This window comes from Siphateles boraxobius, unplaced genomic scaffold (genome assembly GCF_051911475.1).
Source record: "Siphateles boraxobius isolate OS27281-9 unplaced genomic scaffold, OSU_SipBor_1 46, whole genome shotgun sequence".
In the NCBI taxonomy this organism is placed as follows: domain Eukaryota; kingdom Metazoa; phylum Chordata; class Actinopteri; order Cypriniformes; family Leuciscidae; genus Siphateles; species Siphateles boraxobius.
The window spans coordinates 629,327-649,212 of NW_027509097.1; the positions used below are offsets into that span (position 1 = coordinate 629,327).

The 19,886-nt window shown below is 37.5% G+C and overlaps 2 protein-coding genes and 1 long non-coding RNA gene across 5 annotated transcripts in view; 1 reads left to right on the forward strand and 2 right to left on the reverse strand.

Moving 5' to 3' along the window:
- insyn2a (inhibitory synaptic factor 2A) overlaps positions 1–16,303 on the reverse strand; it is a 44,027-nt gene extending 27,724 nt beyond the window's left edge. The window contains exon 1 of the mRNA XM_077200275.1: positions 15,822–16,303. The gene's annotated coding sequence lies outside the window, so the exon portion shown is untranslated. The remainder of the gene's footprint in view (positions 1–15,821) is intronic.
- dock1 (dedicator of cytokinesis 1) overlaps positions 1–19,886 on the forward strand; it is a 252,549-nt gene that overhangs the window by 140,365 nt on the left and 92,298 nt on the right. The gene's annotated exons all lie outside the window — the stretch shown is intronic.
- Positions 1–19,886, reverse strand: part of LOC143709691 (uncharacterized) — a 759,555-nt gene that overhangs the window by 125,859 nt on the left and 613,810 nt on the right. The window lies entirely within an intron of this gene.

Genomic DNA, 19,886 nt, shown 5'->3' on the forward strand with positions numbered 1-19,886 from the left:
AACTTAACTTAAGCTTAATTTCAACAACAATTACTGTTGAACTTCTCTGTTATTGTCAGCTGTTTTGTTATGTAGGTCTCTGTTTTTGTGTGGACTAGGATGGTTTTGTGAAGTTAAAGGGCAGGTCTATTGTGAACATAACAATAGAGTGAAAATTGTTTTAAAAACATGTCTTGAGACCAGTTCTGTTATTTTCTGTTGCACTTCATCGAGCTGTTATTGAACGCAAGAATGTTTCATAATGGTGTGTATTTGACATGATTCAGCCTAATTATATCAGGCTTCCTTAAAACCAACTAGCCTTTCACACTCACTAGTCCATTATGACTTTTGCACATCCCTAGTTTTTTCTCGCTGCTTTTTCTCTGACTATGTTATAGATTTGTTTTCTTCTTCCACAGGAAGGGAAAGATAGTTATGCAATGAGAAAAACAAACAGGAAAATTAGTCTCTTTCTTCAAGGTTACAGTTTGATTGTTGTGAAGTTTGCAGTGATGGCTAACATTACTCAAGCTGGGTGATATCTGAACACAGTAACCCAAGACTTTTGAACCAAATCTGATTTCCGCTCCAGTAACCGTGTCTTTCAAATATGAAAGATTCACAACAACAGATAGGAAGCAGCACCTTTAGTGTGGCTTAGGATATCTTTAGTCTTATCTTGTAGATCAACCTATTGTGTTTCAGTTCTCCTTTTAACTATTTAACACATAGTTCTACAATCTCACCCACATTTCCCCTCAAGTTTCTGCGATATTCAGTTCTTTCCTTCAATGTGCAATACCCTTCAAAAGTTTGGGGTCAGTAAAAATTAGAAAGAAGGAAAGAAAGAAAGAAAGAAAGAAATTAATCCTTTTTTATTTAGCAAGTATGCATTACATTGATTAAGTGACCAGTAAAAATATTTATAATGTGAGGGACCAAGGTTGGAAGTTCAACAAATAGAGAATTTTGAAATAACAGTTGAAGATACAAAATTGCTTTTACAGAAAATGAATGTTTATAAATCGCCTGGACCAGATTTGATACAACCTAGGATCTTGAAGGAACTGGCGACTGAGATTGCTGAACCGCTAACAGTACTATTTAACAAATCATTAGAGGATTCAGTTTGACCAAATGACTGGAAAAAGGCTCAAATAAGTGCAATTTTAACATCAACCATCAAAAAAAAAGGAAACAAATCTCTAGCTGGAAATTACCGACCAGTTAGCTTGACGACAGTTGTTAGTAAAACAATGGAAAAATTGATAAGGATATATATATAGTCAATCATATGAAAAGTAATAAATTATATAGTAGTAAACAATATGGGTTCATATCTGGGCGGTCAACTTCTCTTCAGTTACTCACAGTTTTTGACAAATGGCCACAAGCATTGGACAGCGGACAAATAGTTGACTATTTATCTGGACTTTCAAAAAGCCTTTGATACTTTCCCACACAAAAGATTACTATCAAAGTTAAAATCCTATTGTTTAGATAAAAGAGTTATTTATTGGATACAGGATTTTTTGCACAATAGAAAACAACAGGTGGTAGTGAATGTTGCTGCCTCAGAGTGGAAGCCGGTGACATCTGGGGTCCCACAGGGATCAGTCTTGGGCCCTGTTTTATTTGTATTATATATAAACGATCTGCCAGATATGATACAGTCTGATGTTTACCTTTTTGCGGATGACATTAAAATTTTCAGAACAATAACAAGTGACAGACCGAGCCCATCTTCAAGAAGATCTATGTAGCATGAGCAAATGATGTGACCAGCGATTATTAAAGATAAATCCCGGAAAGTGTAAACATTTACATATTGGGGAAAAAAAATGACATTGTAGCCAATTATGTAGTTGGGGATATAGTGGTTAATCCTGTACATGAGGAGAGGGACGTAGGTGTTGTGGTAGATGGTTCACTTGAATTCCACACAATATTTCTGAAAAAGTCAAAAAAGCAACATCTATGATTGCAATAATAAGAACTTTTGAAAATGTAGGCAAGGACATATTTTTACCATTGTATAAATCCCTGGTAAGATCACATCTTGAATATGCGAGCTCAGTCTGGTGTCCACATAAATTAAAATATGTGGAAAAAATTGAAAGGGTCCAGAGAAGAGCTACTAAATTAATTCCAGAACTGAAAAATATGTTGTATGAAGATAGATTGAGGAAATTAAGTTTGCCGACTCTTAAATTAAGGATATATAGATGGGATATGATTCAAGTATATAAACTTGTACAGGGAATATACGATGTAACCGCTGAACCCATCTCTCAGTTCTGGAAAAATAGGTACGAGACACGAGGGAATTCGTTAAAACTTTACCCTAGAACATGCATGTCCAAAAAAAGACAGAACTTTTTTACACTCCATGTGGTAAAATCATGGAATGAGCTTCCAGAAGAAGTGTGTTCCCCTTCTATTAATTCCTTTAAGAACAGGCTGGATGCATTTTGCCTGTCAAAAGGTGTTATGTATGATTATAAAGTTTGTCTGTAACTAATGTAATTAATTGTATGTAATTTATTTAGGATGTTAGGAAAACTTCAATTATGAAGTTAATGTTTTTTTTTTTTTTATAAAATCAAAATGTGAATTTATATGTATATATATTTAGTTTGTCTCTTTTAGTCTCTGGAATAGAGGATCTTATTATCCTGTAGCAGAAATCGTTTCAATAAATTTCAATAAATGTGGCATGCCTTTTCCCACCTCCTTTCCATATACAATCAGTTAAAATATCAGCACAAGCCACACGATTTGAGTAATCATTCGACTCTGTCGCATAACCGCTGTGGTGCATGTTGCACACCAAAGTTTAATATGTGATATTATTTTTCAAATCACAAACCCTAAAAATAAGCCCTCTGAAACACCACTAAAAATGTCTCATACAGGTTTTCTTGTGCACGATGGTAGACGGCGGGAAATAGAAGTCCATACAGGAATGGCATACATTCTTGGAATCCAATAATATCTAATCTAATAGAGTCTGGGATACCTCTCCGAGTTTAGATGCACGTTGATCTCAGAGTTACTTAGCTGCACTTCTGCAGGAGTGTCATGTTGAACGTCTCTAATGCTCTCTGCACTATTGGATTATGTCTATTACTCTAAATCATTTGGTAAGGGCCTTGAGGAAGGAGAGATAAACCGATGGTGACAGACCCTCGCCGACTACCCATCTTTAACACCCGTTCAAGATCGATGTGAGCTGCAGACATCATTACAATCCTTCAATACAGCATCCAAACAAATGCTTGGATGTACAACACACAAACAAGGTGCTAGGAATCATGGGGTTGTATTAATACTTGAAATCCAATCTGCAGTTGACTAAACAAATGTAGGCATCTGTCCTCCTCTTTCCTGCTCACTTCTGAGCGTGATGTATTGCTAGGATAACCTGGTTGTCAGGGAAAGCCTATCCCAAATGCATTTCCAACTCAATTAATCAGAAAGGGTATTGCCGACAGCTCGAGTCCCCCAAAGATGCATTAGCAGCCCTGGGATTATGTAAACAGAAAGTCGCGGCTTTATTTACATAAGACTCTAAAGAATTAATTCATCAAATTATTATTCTCACAGTTGCCTCGTGTTTGATATTGTGGTGTCATAGCAACAGCTGAGTGGTTTCTGCCCTAGAAAGGGTATTTTAAGGGACTTCCTGTTCTTTGTCAACCTGAGCTCTTGAAAATAATCTTTATATTTGAAGACCCTGAAATGAGAGGTGGAAGATGGTAAACGTAATAAAAAGGGGGTTTATTTGCACACTGGTTTCATTAGTGCTGTTTGCTATGGCTTGCATTTTCCCTTTGCTGCTCACTGTTGATGATTTGTTTTGTTTGTTTTGTTTTTTTAAACCATGTTGTTTGTTATTTTTAGTATTATCATCAGGGCTTGACATTAACTTTTTTGTAACACTTTATTTCGATAGTCCACTTTAGATATTCAACTAACTATAAGTAACTTTGCAGCTACATGTAAATTAACTGTCATTAGAGTATTATTAGACTGTCTGCTAACACTTTATTTTGTTGGTCCTCCAACAGATATTCTACTGACTATAAGTAACTTAGCAACTACAAGTCAACTTGTTCTCCTAACCCGAACCCTAACACCTAACCATAACCTAACAGTCTACTGACAGTCTACTACAGCCTACCAATACTCTAATGACAGTTAGTTGACATGTAGCTGAAAAGTGACTTATAGTTAGTAGAATGTCTAAAGTGACTATCGAAATAAAGGGTAACCAACTTTTTTGCTCACCAGCCACTGTGGCTATTGTTTTTTCCCAAAGTTACTAGCATCTCAGCATTTTCACTGGCAACAATTTTGTCATCGATACCATGTGAAAAAATTGCCATATAAATATTTTTAATATTATCTCCTAATTTGGCAGCAGGTATATTAGGCTGCTGTCACTTTAAGACCTGACACACAGATACTGTTACATTTGATTTTTCTTTCTCAACTGTTTACGTTCACTTAAAAGAGTAATTGACTGTTTAAGCGCAACAAGCAGCGAAAAAGAACTTTAGTACTGAGAGGCGCCTTTATGTGCGCACACTTTCAGTTTGAGTACCAGATCTGTGGGAATGCGGAAAATTATGCGGAATACGCAAAATCCCACTCCAAAATTCAAGCCCTGTAACACACAATATTCACCCAGAGCAAATGAAACGAGTGTGTGAAGGGACGCAGGTTTGTGTGTAACTCGCTGTCGGAGAGATGACTGAGAAAGAACAGCTGGTATCCTGTATCAATTCTGCGGGAAATGAGTATTGGAAGTGTTTCAAATATTTCAGTATCAATATGTATTGAAAAATCTATATTTTTGACAACAATACAATGCGCTTCAGATGGCCTTTTAAAAGACTACAATTGTATATATAAAATTCGACCCGCCAAAGTGGCTAGTAGGAGTGACTTTTTGGGGGGGATCTGTGTGGAAGTCTTCGTTTAGCTGTAAATTTGTCTTCCTGTCATTCCAATTACAATTCACCTGTTGTATGTGCAAAATACAATTCAAATTCTTTCACTCGATTTAAAAATCTTCTATTGTGAATTTCTTATCCAATTTTCCCTGATTTAGAGACCTGAATATTACATAGACTTTAGTGTCTAGCAATTTAGCAACCATCCCTGTGATTTGTGAGTTTTGCACAGTAGGCAGCAAATCTTCTGAAATTCTCATTGTAATTACATTTTTCTGTGTGTCATATATGATGTAAACAGCCACAGAGACGGAGCACTGGTCTGAGCTGAATTAAGCTTTCTAGCTCAGGACGGCATCAGCTACGGTGAACAATTTAACCTCCTTTTGAGTGCATACACAGTATTTAATTCTAAAGTCACAGCAGGTTGTGAAGCGTAATCGCTGTCGTCATGTGTCATCTGAAGTGTGCAGACCCGCAGCCATGTATCCAAGCACGGGTATCGCTGTCGTTTATGTGTCTTCAATTAAAAACCAACATCTGTTCAGTCACAGTCGTGTCTCTGCAGGCTTTTGTTGTAAGACAGCTGTCATCGACGTCCCCCAAACCACTAGTTCTGCGTTCAGGTTTTGCTCATGCATTACAGCAAAGTCTTCTTTTTTTTTCTTGGTGACATGTTCATCTGCCTAACACTGCTGCTTACTTATGCAAACACTAACTACAGTATTTCAAACACACAGTCTTCTGAGAGAGCACACACTCGGATGGATGGACATCCTGTCCCCTCTGTCACCGGTCGGCTTATTTTTGCCAATAAATTAAGTGAACTGACCTGGAAACTGTCATCTGAGACCCTAACATCTCTTTCTCTCTCTTCATCCCTTATTAATGAAGTCCCCCTGTGGCGAAAATCAAGTATATAATGTTGTTTATATATCTATATGGTGTTTTTAATATGCTTTAAGCTATTTTATTATCAGAGTATTTTCTCCTTAAAACTCCCGTGACGTCATAATCTAATCATAAGATTAGTCATAATCATAATCAGATCAACGTGTGCTCGTCAGCGAGTGAATCTCTGAGCTGCTTTGAGTGAGTGGAGGCGGGGCTCATTTACATATTCATAGAACCACGTACTGTATACTGAATAAGACAAGTGTGTGGAGTTACATTCATGCTATTTTAGGGCATGACAAATATTTTTTTCACAGAATCTTTTTTTTTTTTTTTTAAATGCTAATTTTGGTGATCAAAGATAAGTTTTAAGGGATAAAATGATTCACTTCTGGGGGACTTAAATAGTTCTCTTCCTACTATCCAAACTGTCTATGCGGTCTTTATTTACTCACATTCATTTTGTTCCAAACCTTTCTTTCTGTAGAACAGGACATATTAGACAATATTTTTTATATTTTTTTATAAAAATATTATTACTTTTATATTTAAATCGATGCCATTGACCATTTGTTCAGTTATTCAGTTTAGTTTAAACCGCTTTTTAAAGATTTTATATTATTATTAGTAGTAGTAATATTAGTATTTGTATTAATTTTAATTCAACCCTGACCAGCAGGCTTCTGTATTATTTTACTTCTATCTATCTATCTATATATTTTATATATATATTTTTTATTATTAAATGTAATAATTTATATTATTGATTTATAAAATGTAATATTCTGTCTAATATGATGGCATTTGAAGAGCTGTTTGCCTTTGTTTCCTTGAGTTTCAGGCCTGAGATGAAATGCTGAAGCTTCATAAGCTTCTCCTCTGTCTTCCTGCAGCACATGCAGCTTGTCTCTGCACTCTTAATGCTTGATGTGTTTCCACAAGTACAGAACCAAGTTTTGATCTAGCCATCTATTATTGTGCATGTTAAGATTGTGCTTTTGGGTTTGATAACAAATACAGTCAAATGTGTTAATTATGTAAGACTAATAGCTTCATTCAGGAACCTTGGATCATACTTCATATTCATGGCCCTATATCTACAAGCTTTAATAAGAGAGGAAGTCCCTCCAGTGGCTTATTTATTTATTTATTTCCCGAGGGTAGTGTGGTGGTGTTTGAGCACAGGTTGTCCTAAAACACTGCAGGAACAAATGAAAGTGTGGCACTTCTAGAGAGTGTGTGGAGAGCTCACCCTAATCCGGCTTTAGCGGCTGCATTTCTTTTATTTATTTATTTGGTTTGTTTGGTGGGTTTTCTCCTGGTGATTTCCCCTGCAGGGTATTAGTGTGCTTTCTCAGAACGTGGCCTGTTCAGATTCAAAACGGAAAAAAGAGTTCTAACTGCACTTGTAATATGCAATATGACCGGGCTATAGCTAAACTAGTTATCTCTATGTTTAGAGCTTTTCATCAGAAATGGGAGTTTTGGGAGGGTGTGTGTTTATCAATCAGTGAAGCCATCATGTTAACCAAAGCATCAGTTTCTTCTCTTGTGACTCAAACATATTGTGTTACTATACTAAATGTTTTAATAGCAGTTGAACACTCAGAAATATTCTCTCAGAAAAGTCTTTGTGTGACATTTTAAACGTATTAAAATATTGCTTTGTCTATGGTGCTGTAATTGTATTATCTACAGTTGATATGGTGCATATAATGAAAATGAGTAGATGTCATTAAGTTAATTTAAGTTAAAGAAAGGGATGGGTGGATGGGTGGATTTCTATGGTGCTGCTATCACTAAAGTTATAGTTATAGGATAACATTGTATTTGTGGTATAGTGGATATAGTCAGATTACGTGTGTGTGTGTGTGTGTGTGTGTGTGTGTGTGTGTGTGTGTGTGTGTGTGTGTGTGTGTGTGTGTGTGTGTGATCCCTGCTGAATTAAAGCCAGTGTATGGAGTCAAATCCTTTGTCCGTTAATCGTTTCTCTAATGCCATAAGATGAGCCCGTCCATCTGAACGGCTGCTATTAGAGGATTGTGCTTCTAATAATTGTGGCTCCCTGACGCTGGAGCATTTTAATGATGCGTTGCTGTCATTTCATCTGGAGTTTGTGCGCTCAGCCTGGTTCCATTAGATGTGTCTCTTTAGCCTGTCTGTAAAGCATTACGCTCAGGTGGAGAGGACTCTTTAAACACTGGCTTTACTGCTCTGAGAGCTGAGAGATCAGATCTGCCCGGCTAGTTAGTCCTTTAAAGCGACATTCATTAACCATTAAGGTCAGCCACAGGACCTCAGTGAAGCTCTGTAGATGAAGCTTTTAGACATTTCTGACTGTTCCAGTGTACATAGATTAATGAAATGATAAATAAATGGATCGTTTTAATTTTCAGAGCTAGTAGATCATGTGCAAATAAAATATGAACATTCATGAATCAAGAACATTCATGATTGATGGGTGGATGGATGGGAAAAAAGAGACAAATCAAAGGGAAAAAATTTAATGGAAGAAAAGAATGGATTGATGAATGGATTTGTAAGTCGAATGATTCATTAAATAGATCTGCTCATAAGAGTCATTTGTTTCTGAATTGGACTATGCCAATTGTGCTGTATGTGTTTTATTCACACGAAGAAATTGTCTCTTAAGAGTCATTTGCTTGTGAATAGGACTACACTGGTTATGTTTTTGTGCAGCTTATGAGGATAAATCAATAGAAAGATATAGAAAGATTATAAGCTGTGCACGATCTGTTTTTTTCTTGATTTCATCACATTCAGTTCAGATTGTGAGATCACAACACAGATAAAGATTCTGCAGAGTGATACACAAAACACTCATGCATCACTTTACATCTGAATATGTTCATTTATGAAACGTATGAAACAAAGTGTCATGACATTGACAACTATCAGCATGCATATGATATGTTTAAAAGCATTATATTATCTGACGATGTTTCTTAATGTTAATAATGAACGTTTCACATGAAAGTGTCAGTTTAGGGCATTGATGAATGGAAGCGTCCAGTGGAGTTGAGCTGCCCCGCTGACCCTGAACACATTTCTTCTCTGGCTTTTTTGAGAGCTTTTACTCTATTTAGTATTCAGCTCTGATAGACCTGCAGTATTTTGAGGAAGTCGCTGGTGTTCGGGGAACTGTATCTGACTCAACGCTCAGTAGTAAAACATCTCACCCCAGAGCTTTACACAAACACACACACACACAAATAATACCAGCATATACCACCTGATAAATGATGCTTAAACGTTTCTGAATAAGGTTCTTATCGATGTTTAACCAGGACTTTGCTGCACAGGAGAGTGTACAGAATCATATGTAACTCTACTGCAGTGCATTAAGCAGCCGCTATCTCTCTGTCTGTCAGTGAATGTCATGGAGAGGCTCTCTGTGGAGCTTCAGACTGCTTCCATTACCCGCACCACTCTTATTTCCCAGAAATAGGCAGAGACATTGAGTCCAGTCAGGAAGAATGAGAGATGCATTGTGTGACTGTCCTCTAGCTATACATTGAAATAAGACTCAATTCAGCCACGAACATTACCTGTGATGTCGAATGCAGTGTGGTTTATTAAGGTGTGCAGTGGTGCAGATGTGTCCTCTGGAGATTGTTTGCTGCTGGAGACCAGATAACCAGAACATGCACATAGTGCTTAACACCTAAGTGTGTTGGTTCATGTGTGTGTTAGATGCACACAAGGTGCCCTGGATAAATGTATTATCTTTGTGGTCTTCATGCTTTCTTTCCTGGTTTTTACTAGGCATGTGCAAAACTGCATACAGTTCATAGTAGTTGGTGTGAGCCTGAATGATGTACTGTTTGGCTACACTAATAAATTGGGGATGTGATTTTTCCGTATTTATACGGTTTTCCATATTTTCCGACCTTAAAAGTGACCCGCGTGAATTGCATAAATCCGAGAAAAAAATGATGATGGGGGGGTTGGTTACTGTATGATGGTTGAAATCACAATAGGGCCAATTACTAAATCAACTGCAAAGTATTACGTTTTCTACTACATTTATTTATTTTATTTCATGAAAGAGCTCGCGGTGCCATCTGCAGGACACACTTAGCTTGTTAGCCAGGGTTCAAAGCGCCAAATGCAAGTCAAAAGGCATTGCAACTGTTATTTGCCAGTTGCCTGGTATCTTTTTTTATGAATTTTGATAATGAATGGTTGTGAGAATGTGATTATAGCTTAGTGTGTTCATCAAATCGCAATCGTTGTGATGTAATTATTTAACTATATAGTCTGACGCTCTGCGTGTTTCCGAATAAAACACAGCGCTGTGTTCATTTTCAGTTTTCTATTCACAGTAAATACTACTCTGCAAGTGCTGTGTTTGAGTCGCTTATCATTTGCATTTGTGTACGCCAACCATCTTCCCAAATTCGTCATTTGAATCTTTTATCAATCTGTTCTCAACAAAGAGAAGCATTATGGTCTCCATTGAGTAAATAAATACTTCATAGTGACAGAAAATAAGCTTTTACCATTGAGCATGACCACCATCTTTAGCTGATCACATTCCTGATAAAGGTTCTTCATTTGATCTTGATGGTTCCTTGAAGAACCTTTAACATCCATAGAACTTTTTCCATGACATAAAACGGACTTTATAGTGGGAAACAGTTATTTATATTTTTAAAATATTGTTTACACTAAGAAAAAAAAAATGTTTTAAGAACTGTTCTTTGAAAGTTTCTTTGGGGAACTAAAAATGGTTCTTCTGTTGCATCAATGCAAAACTCCCCCTTTTGGAACCTTTATTTTTTAAGAGTGCAGATTCAGGTTCATCTGATGTAATTCTTTGGGAGGTGTATCAGGTACTGTAGCTGCTATAAACATGTCAACGGTTTAACCTTAACTAACTTGCATGACAAGATTGTCTTTAAACTGATCCTCTGTCATGAAAGTGATAGTCTGGTGTAGAAAACTGACTATAGACCATAGAGCATTTGCAGTAATTATGACAATATAATGCTGGTACACACTCACCTAAAGGATTATTAGGAACACCTGTTCAATTTGTCATTAATGCAATTATCTACAACCGAGGTATGCAGCAAAGCATTTGTGAAGCCACAACATGCACAACATTGAGGCGGATGGGCTACAACAGCAGAAGACCCCACCGGGTACCACTCATCTCCACTACAAATAGGAAAAAGAGGCTACAATTTGCAAGAGCTCACCAAAATTGGACAGTTGAAGACTGGAAAAATGTTGCCTGGTCTGATGAGTCTCGATTTCTGTTGAGACATTCAGATGGTAGAGTCAGAATTTGGTGTAAACAGAATGAGAACATGGATCCATCATGCCTTTTTACCACTTTGCAGGCTGCTGGTGGTGGTGTAATTGTGTGGGGGATGTTTTCTTGGCACACTTTAGGCCCCTTAGTGCCAATTGGGCATCGTTTAAATGCCACGGCCTACCTGAGCATTGTTTCTGACCATGTCCATCCCTTTATGGCCACCATGTACCCATCCTCTGATGGCTACTTCCAGCAGGATAATGCACCATGTCACAAAGCTCCAATCATTTCAAATTGGTTTCTTGAACATGACAATGAGTTCACTGTACTTAAATGGCCCCCACAGTCACCAGATCTCAACCCAATAGAGCATCTTTGGGATGTGGTGGAACGGGAGCTTCGTGCCCTGTATGTGCATCCCACAAATCTCCATCAACTGCAAGATGCTATCCTATCAATATGGGCCAACATTTCTAAAGAATGCTTTCAGCACCTTGTTGAATAAATGCCACATAGAATTAAGGCAGTTCTGAAGGCGAAAGAGGGTCAAACACAGTATTAGTATGGTGTTCCTAATAATCCTTTAGGTGAGTGTATTTCAACACATGATCAAGCTTGTGAAGAAATGTCTTAACATTCACAAATGTTTTTGCCCTTATGAATACTTTGACTACAGTTAAAGAGCTCGGATGGATGGATGGATGGATAAATAAATGGGTATGAAAATAAGAATTTACTTCGAGGCAGTAATAGCAGATAAATGAGATGCTTGAGCACGCCTATATGTTCAGACTTATCAAAGTAATCTGAAATGCCCCTAACGTCACAAAAAGAGCTTTTTACTTGGGTTAGATGGTTTCTTCCTGTCTAAGCGGGCAGTTCTTGGCCAGGGTAGTTGCGATGTGGTCCAGGCCTCACATCAAAAGTCTGTCAAAGGCAGAGATTGGCATATCAAATGCTTTTCAGACTGTTGAGGAGACTGTAATGGACTCACGAGTCTCTTCAGTATTCCAGGCATGTTGTGATCTCTCTTCCTCTCTGGGTTTGAACAGTGAGCGAACAGACTCGTAATAAACCCATTACCACATGAAAGACAACATCTGGCTTCCTTACGGCCAGTGCTGCTGTTTCTGTGTGTGAGACAGGTGAAGAATAAGACTGGGAGTCTTTAGGCACCTCACGATTTAGAGTCACGATCTGATTGCAAAATGACTCTTAATGCATTTCAAGTGCAGCTCTGAATATAGGGTCACGCATTTCCTTTCTATGCCAAGTTCTGTGAACTTTAACTTTGCATGCTTTAGTTTTGGCCATGAACTTGATTTATGTGGCTGTGTATGAGAAAGATCAACGTAGGATGTGTGATGCAGTGTTTTGTCCTGCAGCATACCTTAAAATATTGAATTCCTAACTGTTGGTTGAATGTCTTGGATATCATATATGATTATTTGCACAGTATGAGTGAGACTATGTAGTCCAATTTCAACCCAAAAATAATAGAGTAAATGTTTAAGTGCATTTAAATTTGTTTCAATTCTCATTATTATCATACAAAATTATTATTTCTAATACTATATATTTATTTTGCAAACATATAATTCTTTGTGTGTGTATAGTATATATATTATTATTTTAATACAATTATTATAAATATAAACTGATTTAGTTAGTCAGTAGAAATACAATTCTGTAATATAAATTAATACATAAATGCAATCAAAATATTTTTTTTATTTACTGTTTTATTTATTTACTTTATTTTTTATTTGTAATGAAAAATGACCTAGTCATTTCTTAGATTCACCAGTTATACTGTTGGTGATTGCCCATCATAATGCAGTATGCATCTCTCTCTCTTTCTACTCTCTTACTCTCTTTCTGATTGTCTAGTTTAGGAGGTAAATTTAGATAACTTTTTCTACTCATGCTCTCACTCATTTCTCTCTCTCTCTCTCTGTTTTATGGAAGTGTTTCTGCACCAGAATGTCCTGCTTGTCTGAGAAAAGTGTGTGTTCGTGAGCATTGACTCGTGTGTGTTTGGTGTCTTTCTGTCTCTAGCGCTAACAGGCAGTATTCATCTCCATTACGCTCTGCTCACGGGTCTTTCTTTCATCAGGGAGGTTGAGCACCTGACACTTTTAAAGAAATAGTTCACCTAAAAATCAAAATCCTGCCATCATTTAGTCACCTTCATGTTGCTGTTAACCTGTATGACTTGATTTGATTTCTGGAACATAATGCAGAATGTTTATACAGCTATTTTTGTCTTGCTTTTTTCAATGAAAGCATCTAGCGACCGCTGTAACTCTCAAAACTCATTTGCATGGAGACACGCAAGAACCAATGCTGTTAGGCATCACTGACGTCACACTTGCCACACACCAGGCCTTGAGATGGTGGATTTGAATATACATTAGTGACATTTGAGGATTTGTATGGAACTCATGATTAATCATGATTCTTTGATTAATAGAAAGATCAAAAGAACAGGATTTATTTTAAATAGAAATCCGTTATAACCACGAGTTGTGCAATTAATCGTTAAAAGATCCAACAAACACAGTCTCATAACTAAGTGACAATGATTCGCCTGTGTCTATTAAACCTTTGGCAAAATCACACCGGAACATTTAAATCTGTGTCGCCGCTGCCGCTGATCCAGAGAGCGCAGTTGTCATGTATAGGTATGAAACCGCTTCGCAAACAGTCTTTTCAACCACACAGTATCATTATTTCTGTAGAACTGGGGATACAAGTTTATAGTTCGAATATAAACACTGATGTAGCGCTCAAAATAAAGGAAGCACCTTTAGAAAGTAAAATGGTGATTCAAAAAATAATTGTATTAATTGCATTGTTACACCAGTAGGTGGCGATAAGTCACTGTTACAAATGTATTTGTCATTGACTCATTCATTCAGGAGATTAGTTAAAAAAAATACAATAATGAAAATAACAGTATTTATGAGTGAGTCATTGAATCATCCATTCAAACTTTTTTTTTAAAATAATTAATTTAGATTAATTAAAGGTTTTGAATAGACTGCAACAATTGATTTTTTTCTCAGAACCTCTAGTAAATAACATTATGGTTATTGACGAAAAAGTATCTCTATATTTTTGGGGATTTTCTTGATAACGACATTTAGATCATATTTTTGCTGACTGTTTATGTTATTAACATACTGCACAATGCTACAGTACATACATTCACATCACATGTTAGCGCAGAGAAAGAGTTACTTTCATGGGACACCGCAATTCACAAAAGTTCATTATTTGCATGTGCTATAAAGCCTTGCCCGTAAAACTTTTCATTCGCTAGCTGATGCACTGTTCTAACATGAGCTATTCTAAGCGCGTACACCCGAAGCACGCAGGCACTTAAAGCCTGACAAACAGCACTGGGTTACTGGGCTAAATTATCTTTCCAGTCTTATTGCGCTAATACTGTCAAATAAACACAAACCGATCTAAAACAGTGGCTGGGCCGCATTGACTTTCATAGTAGGAAAACATATACTATGGAAGTCACTGCGGTCCAGCAACTGTTTGGTTACCCACATTCTTTAATAGTAGCTATAATAAGAATCAATGTATAATTTATACAGTGAAGTCTATCTAGTGTTTTATTTTTATATTTGTTCCTTCTTGAATGCTACTGTTAAATACACCTACTGTAGCTGAATAAATAAAGCATTGTTTATTTCATTTGTATATCATGTTGTGTATATGTAATGTTTATCTGTTTTCTTATTTTTTAATAACAAGGAAAATGACAAAGATTTTTATCCTCAACGCTTTGGCCTTAATGTGTGCCATTTTTTTTATTTCACATTTTGTTAGCTTGTAAGGCTTTGTTTTTAAAATAGGGACATTCGTTTGGCGAACAATAATGAGATAAAACTGTGAATCATGATTTTTCCATGAAAAAAATCGTGATATATTTTTGCCATATCGCCCACCCCTATGCATATCTACTTTTATAGTGCCTTTTGTCCCTTTTTTGGAGGTCAACAGCTTCTGTTCCGGTTCATTTTATTGCATATGAAAGAGCAGCATGAACATTCAGCTAACCATCTCATTTTTCCTCTCACGGAAAAAACGAAAGTCATATAGATTTCAAACGTCACGAAAAAAAGATGCCCAAATGTTCATTTCTAAATGTGAACTAGACCTTTAATGCTGTCCATGATTTAACCTAGAGCCTGAATCACAGTTTCTAAATCCACAGTTTTACAGTTCAGACCACCATAAGCTCTCTCTCTCTCTCTCTCTCTCTCTCTCTCTCTCTCTCTCTCTCTCTCTCTCTCTCTCTCTCTCTCTCTCTCTCTCTCTCTCTCTCTCTCTCTCTCTCTCTCTCTCTCTCTCTCTCTCTCTCTCTCTCTCTCTGCGTGGGTTGAAATAAAAAGATTATAATAATGCTAAATGAAGCATTGCGAGGACCACAGGATCTGATGATCTGAAGCATTGAAACGCCACAGGATCAGATGATCTCGGTGTGTTTGTTCTGATCAGGTTCTTCAATGCAGCACTTGCCATATTTTCTCAAATCAACTTTTGTGCACAAGTTTCTTGTGGATTTGTGTTTTCTCAAGAAGATCGAGCATTTTCCAGCTGAAATGATTACATGTAAATTTCCAGGAGGTTAAAGTGATTATATGAGTCCAGCCCTGAGCTCAAACGCAGAGGAAGAGACTCACCTCCAGCCTGGGATCAGTGGTGGTGATGATGATGATGATGAAGGTGAGGGAGAGATGACCAGCACATGTCTTCCCTCTCAGCACAGCAGGGGTCCGTCAGGGCACGAGAGCTGATGTGAGTCCAGAGAGAGCGTCTGCCATGTTGGAAGTTTCTCCGTGAGAGCGCACGTACGGTCAGACGGTCCTGCCGTGATCCTTACACATCCAGCGTGAGAGATTCCACTGAGATCTGCCCCAAAACACACACGCAAACTCACAGCACGCGTCTTCACCCGACCGGCGCTCCCCCGCAACTCTCTCCCTCTCTCACACACACACACACGCATACACACACATACACACACACACTCACACGCACACTGCCGACGGGTTGCAGTGGGGTCCAGCGCTCAGCGATGGCATGTGCGCACATGAGACATCCATCCTGAACCAGCCGCTCCAAGAACTGAGAGACCCAGCGACACACACACGCACACACACACAGAGAGAGAGAAAGAGAGAGAGAGAGAGAGAGAGGAGGCGGGGTGGAAGACAGCAAAGCAGAGAGAGAGAGAGAGAGGGAGGAGGGAAATTGTCAGGAAAATCTAGCTTTAGGTCATGTGGTGACCTGCTGATTTACACATTTACTGTACATGTTTTTTTATATTTCATTGAATTTATTTTTATAGTAGATTTCCTTAGATTTCCTTGATTAAATGCTAAATTAAATAAAAACATATATAGATGTTCCTTTAGAAATGATTCCAATATTCTGATTTGCTGCTGAATTTTGTATTATCAATGTTGAAAACAGCTTAATATTTTTGTGTTACTCATTTTAAGTGTGTGTGTGTGTGTGTGTGTGTGTGTGTGTGTGTGTGTGTGTGTGTGTGTGTGTGTGTGTGTGTGTGTGTGTGTGTGTGTGTGTGTGTGTGTGTGTGTGTGAGAGAGAGCTGAGAGAGAGAGAGAGAGAAACCTCATTTATCCTGGCTTTTGCGTTTTTTTTATTATTTGGATCTCTGAAATTTGATTGATCAGTTGTGTCATTCTGGCATTAACACATTCCTTTTTATACCATGATGATATTGAATGCGTGATCCTGGCTGATAGACAATCTAATGTGATTGTTTCTGTAACTAAAGCCAGGGACACACTCAACGACCGTAAGACTGATTATGAATGTAATTTGATACTTACGACTGATTATGCCCAAACACTGCGAGTCAGAGACAGTTGCGTTCAGTCGGTGTTTAAAATGTGCTCCAGTCGTTGGAAACAGTCTGTAAGTGTGTTCAGTTCAGTCTTACAATGGTTCAGCTAGTCGTTAAGTGTGTCCCCAGCATAAATGACTGTGATGTAGTTATGAACTATAGTTTCAGATCAGGTCACCACGTTATTTCAGCAAAAGAAAAGTATCAGTCTACTGGGAAACAGTACCTGAGGAAGAACTGAGTTTTGAGAAAGTTAATGAAATAGATTCAAAGCTAGAGTTTAGTTTGAGACATTTCATCAAGATCTCTCTGAGAACATCTACTCACCCTCATGTTGTTCATAAGGAACATAAAGGAAGATATTTTGAAGAACATTTGGGTTTGCACAACATTGGACCCCATTGAGATATTCATCTTGTGCGTTTGATGGGAGAAAGAAGGTCATACAGGTATGAAATGACATGAGGGAGATTAAATGATGATTCTTTAATAGTTGACCAGTGATAGTCCGGTTCGTCTACACAGTATTTCTTTCTTTCTTCATATTATTTTCCATCATTCTCTCTTTGTTTTATTTTTCAAACTGCCCTGATAAGGGCCACTAGGAGGAAAACACATTCTGCTGATGCGACACACATTGATTGTATTGTCCCAGCCGCTGGTAAGGCCACGCCACCGAATGGCCTCCTTGAGGCTTGACATAGCATGGATTTAGTTGAATCAGCAAGTCAGTTCTGTCATTACTTCAGTTTTGTGGTTATACGTTTGCACACACATGCAAATAGGGAGAGTGAGTTTTATTTTCAACCTTTGTGTAACCTGCAGGATTCGGGTTATTATCAGGGCTCTATATTATCCGCGGTGATGTTAAGACCCTCATGTGTTTAATATTTAAATTTAACATGTGTTGGTTTATTAAGCAGTTTGACTAATTTGATTGTGCTTTCAATGTGCAATACTCTCCGCTTAATTTTGATCATTAAAGCGTGACCATAAAATCTTTCTGCATTTTTTTCCTCACAATAAGCATAAATAAATGAACAAAAGTCAGCAGATTCCATCTAGGTGCAGTGATGTAGTGGTGAAAGCTCAGGATTCACACTTTCATGAAAAACCTAGACATTTTAAGGAACTTTTTCAGGCCTGGAAAGGTCATGAAAGCTCTATAATATTTAATTAGCTAGATATTTCACTTGCGTAAAGTAAAGCTTGGTTGGATACTGCGCTGATTTCCGATTTGTGAGCAAATCGATATATGCAGGGTTATTATAGTTAACTGAAATTAAGACCTTAAAAATTTTACTTGAAATTAAAATAAACATGAAATAACTTTTTTTTGTTTTAATTTAGTTTATCTTGATGTACTAAAGTAACAAACTTAAAACCAAAATAATAAAAATGGAAAACTAAATTACTAAAACATTCCTTTAAAACAGAAAACTGGAGTAGTGTGTTCTGTAAGTTGGTTTGGATAAAGCCTGTACTAATGAAATTACTGTTTTATAGATCAGTCAATAGTGACCAATAGTCAATAGTGAGCTAAAACTATATGAGTGTATTCTGTACCACTAATGACCAGCAGGTCCACGTGAGGCAATCTCTGTTTCTCTCCAGGGCAGGAATACGTCAGAATCTTTGTCGTTTAAAAACCTCATCCCCGCTGGCTTAATTAAGAGCTTAAAACATGAGCTTCTAAGATCAGATCAGATCCCAGACTTCATTCCTCAGGCTGGGAGTGAGTGTGTGTGTTTGCACGTCTTTCATTCAGCCTCGTGTCTGTGGTCCGCCTCGAACAGCTCTGTCCCAAATCGCTAATATTGAATATATATATATATTTATATTTATTTTATCCACGTTTTCTTACAAAAGTACTAACTTTCTCTGAGCTGTAAAACTGTAATCCGGTTGAAATTCTGCCATAGGTAAACCAATTGGATGTAAACTGAATTAAGCCTAACACCATCTCGCATGCATGTGAATGTCTGAAGGACTCTGGACTGGTTCTGGCTGGATATCTCATTTGGCAAATGGGATAGTCTGAGGGATCTGTAGATATTTATGTTCCATCTGGATTATTGATCATCATTTCTGCACCTTTGAAAACACATGTAAACCAGGGGTTTCGCTTGGTAGATACATACTGAAGATGCTGCCGTATAAACACCAATACGCCCTTTACAAATTCAATAGTCCAAATTCTACATTAGCATTTCATTTTTTCCCCTGAAGTCCATATATAGTAATAGTAATGATTTCTTGCACCAAAACAGGCATTATTTCATTTTTCATTACAATTTTCCACCCTTTTTCCAATTTATCATATTTTTTTAATATAGATTTTTTTTTCTAGAAAAACATTCATCTCTAATGGATCCCTTAACCGTGCAAATGTGTGAATGTGTTCAGTCATATGTTAATGTGCTCATATTTATGACATCAATTTTACAGCTTATTCCTGTATGTGGAGTCTGTTTAAGATTGCTGTAGTTCTTGCAGTGTGTATTTGTCCTGCGAGGGGCTTTTCCCGCTGCGTCAGGCGTTTGCATGTCACACGGATGCTGTTTCTCCAGATGTTTCCAGGCTCCTGCTGGTGTCTCTGTCTTCCGTCAAGCGGACAGGGATTTTGTCTTGGCGGCTCCATTTGTAACTGACAGAGCCATTATTTAATTAGTGTGATTTAGCTGTAAATGAACACACTCCAGCGCTGTAATAAAACGGACTCGACCTGAAGCAAGAATACTTAACCATTAGATGTGAAAGATGTTCAGTCGGCGCACGTTCTCTCCTCTCTTTTTCAACATACAGTATTGTGAATCTACCCAGATGGCATTCTGGTAGTGTTTGTTGAATTTTTGAAGTCTGCATACAGAATTAA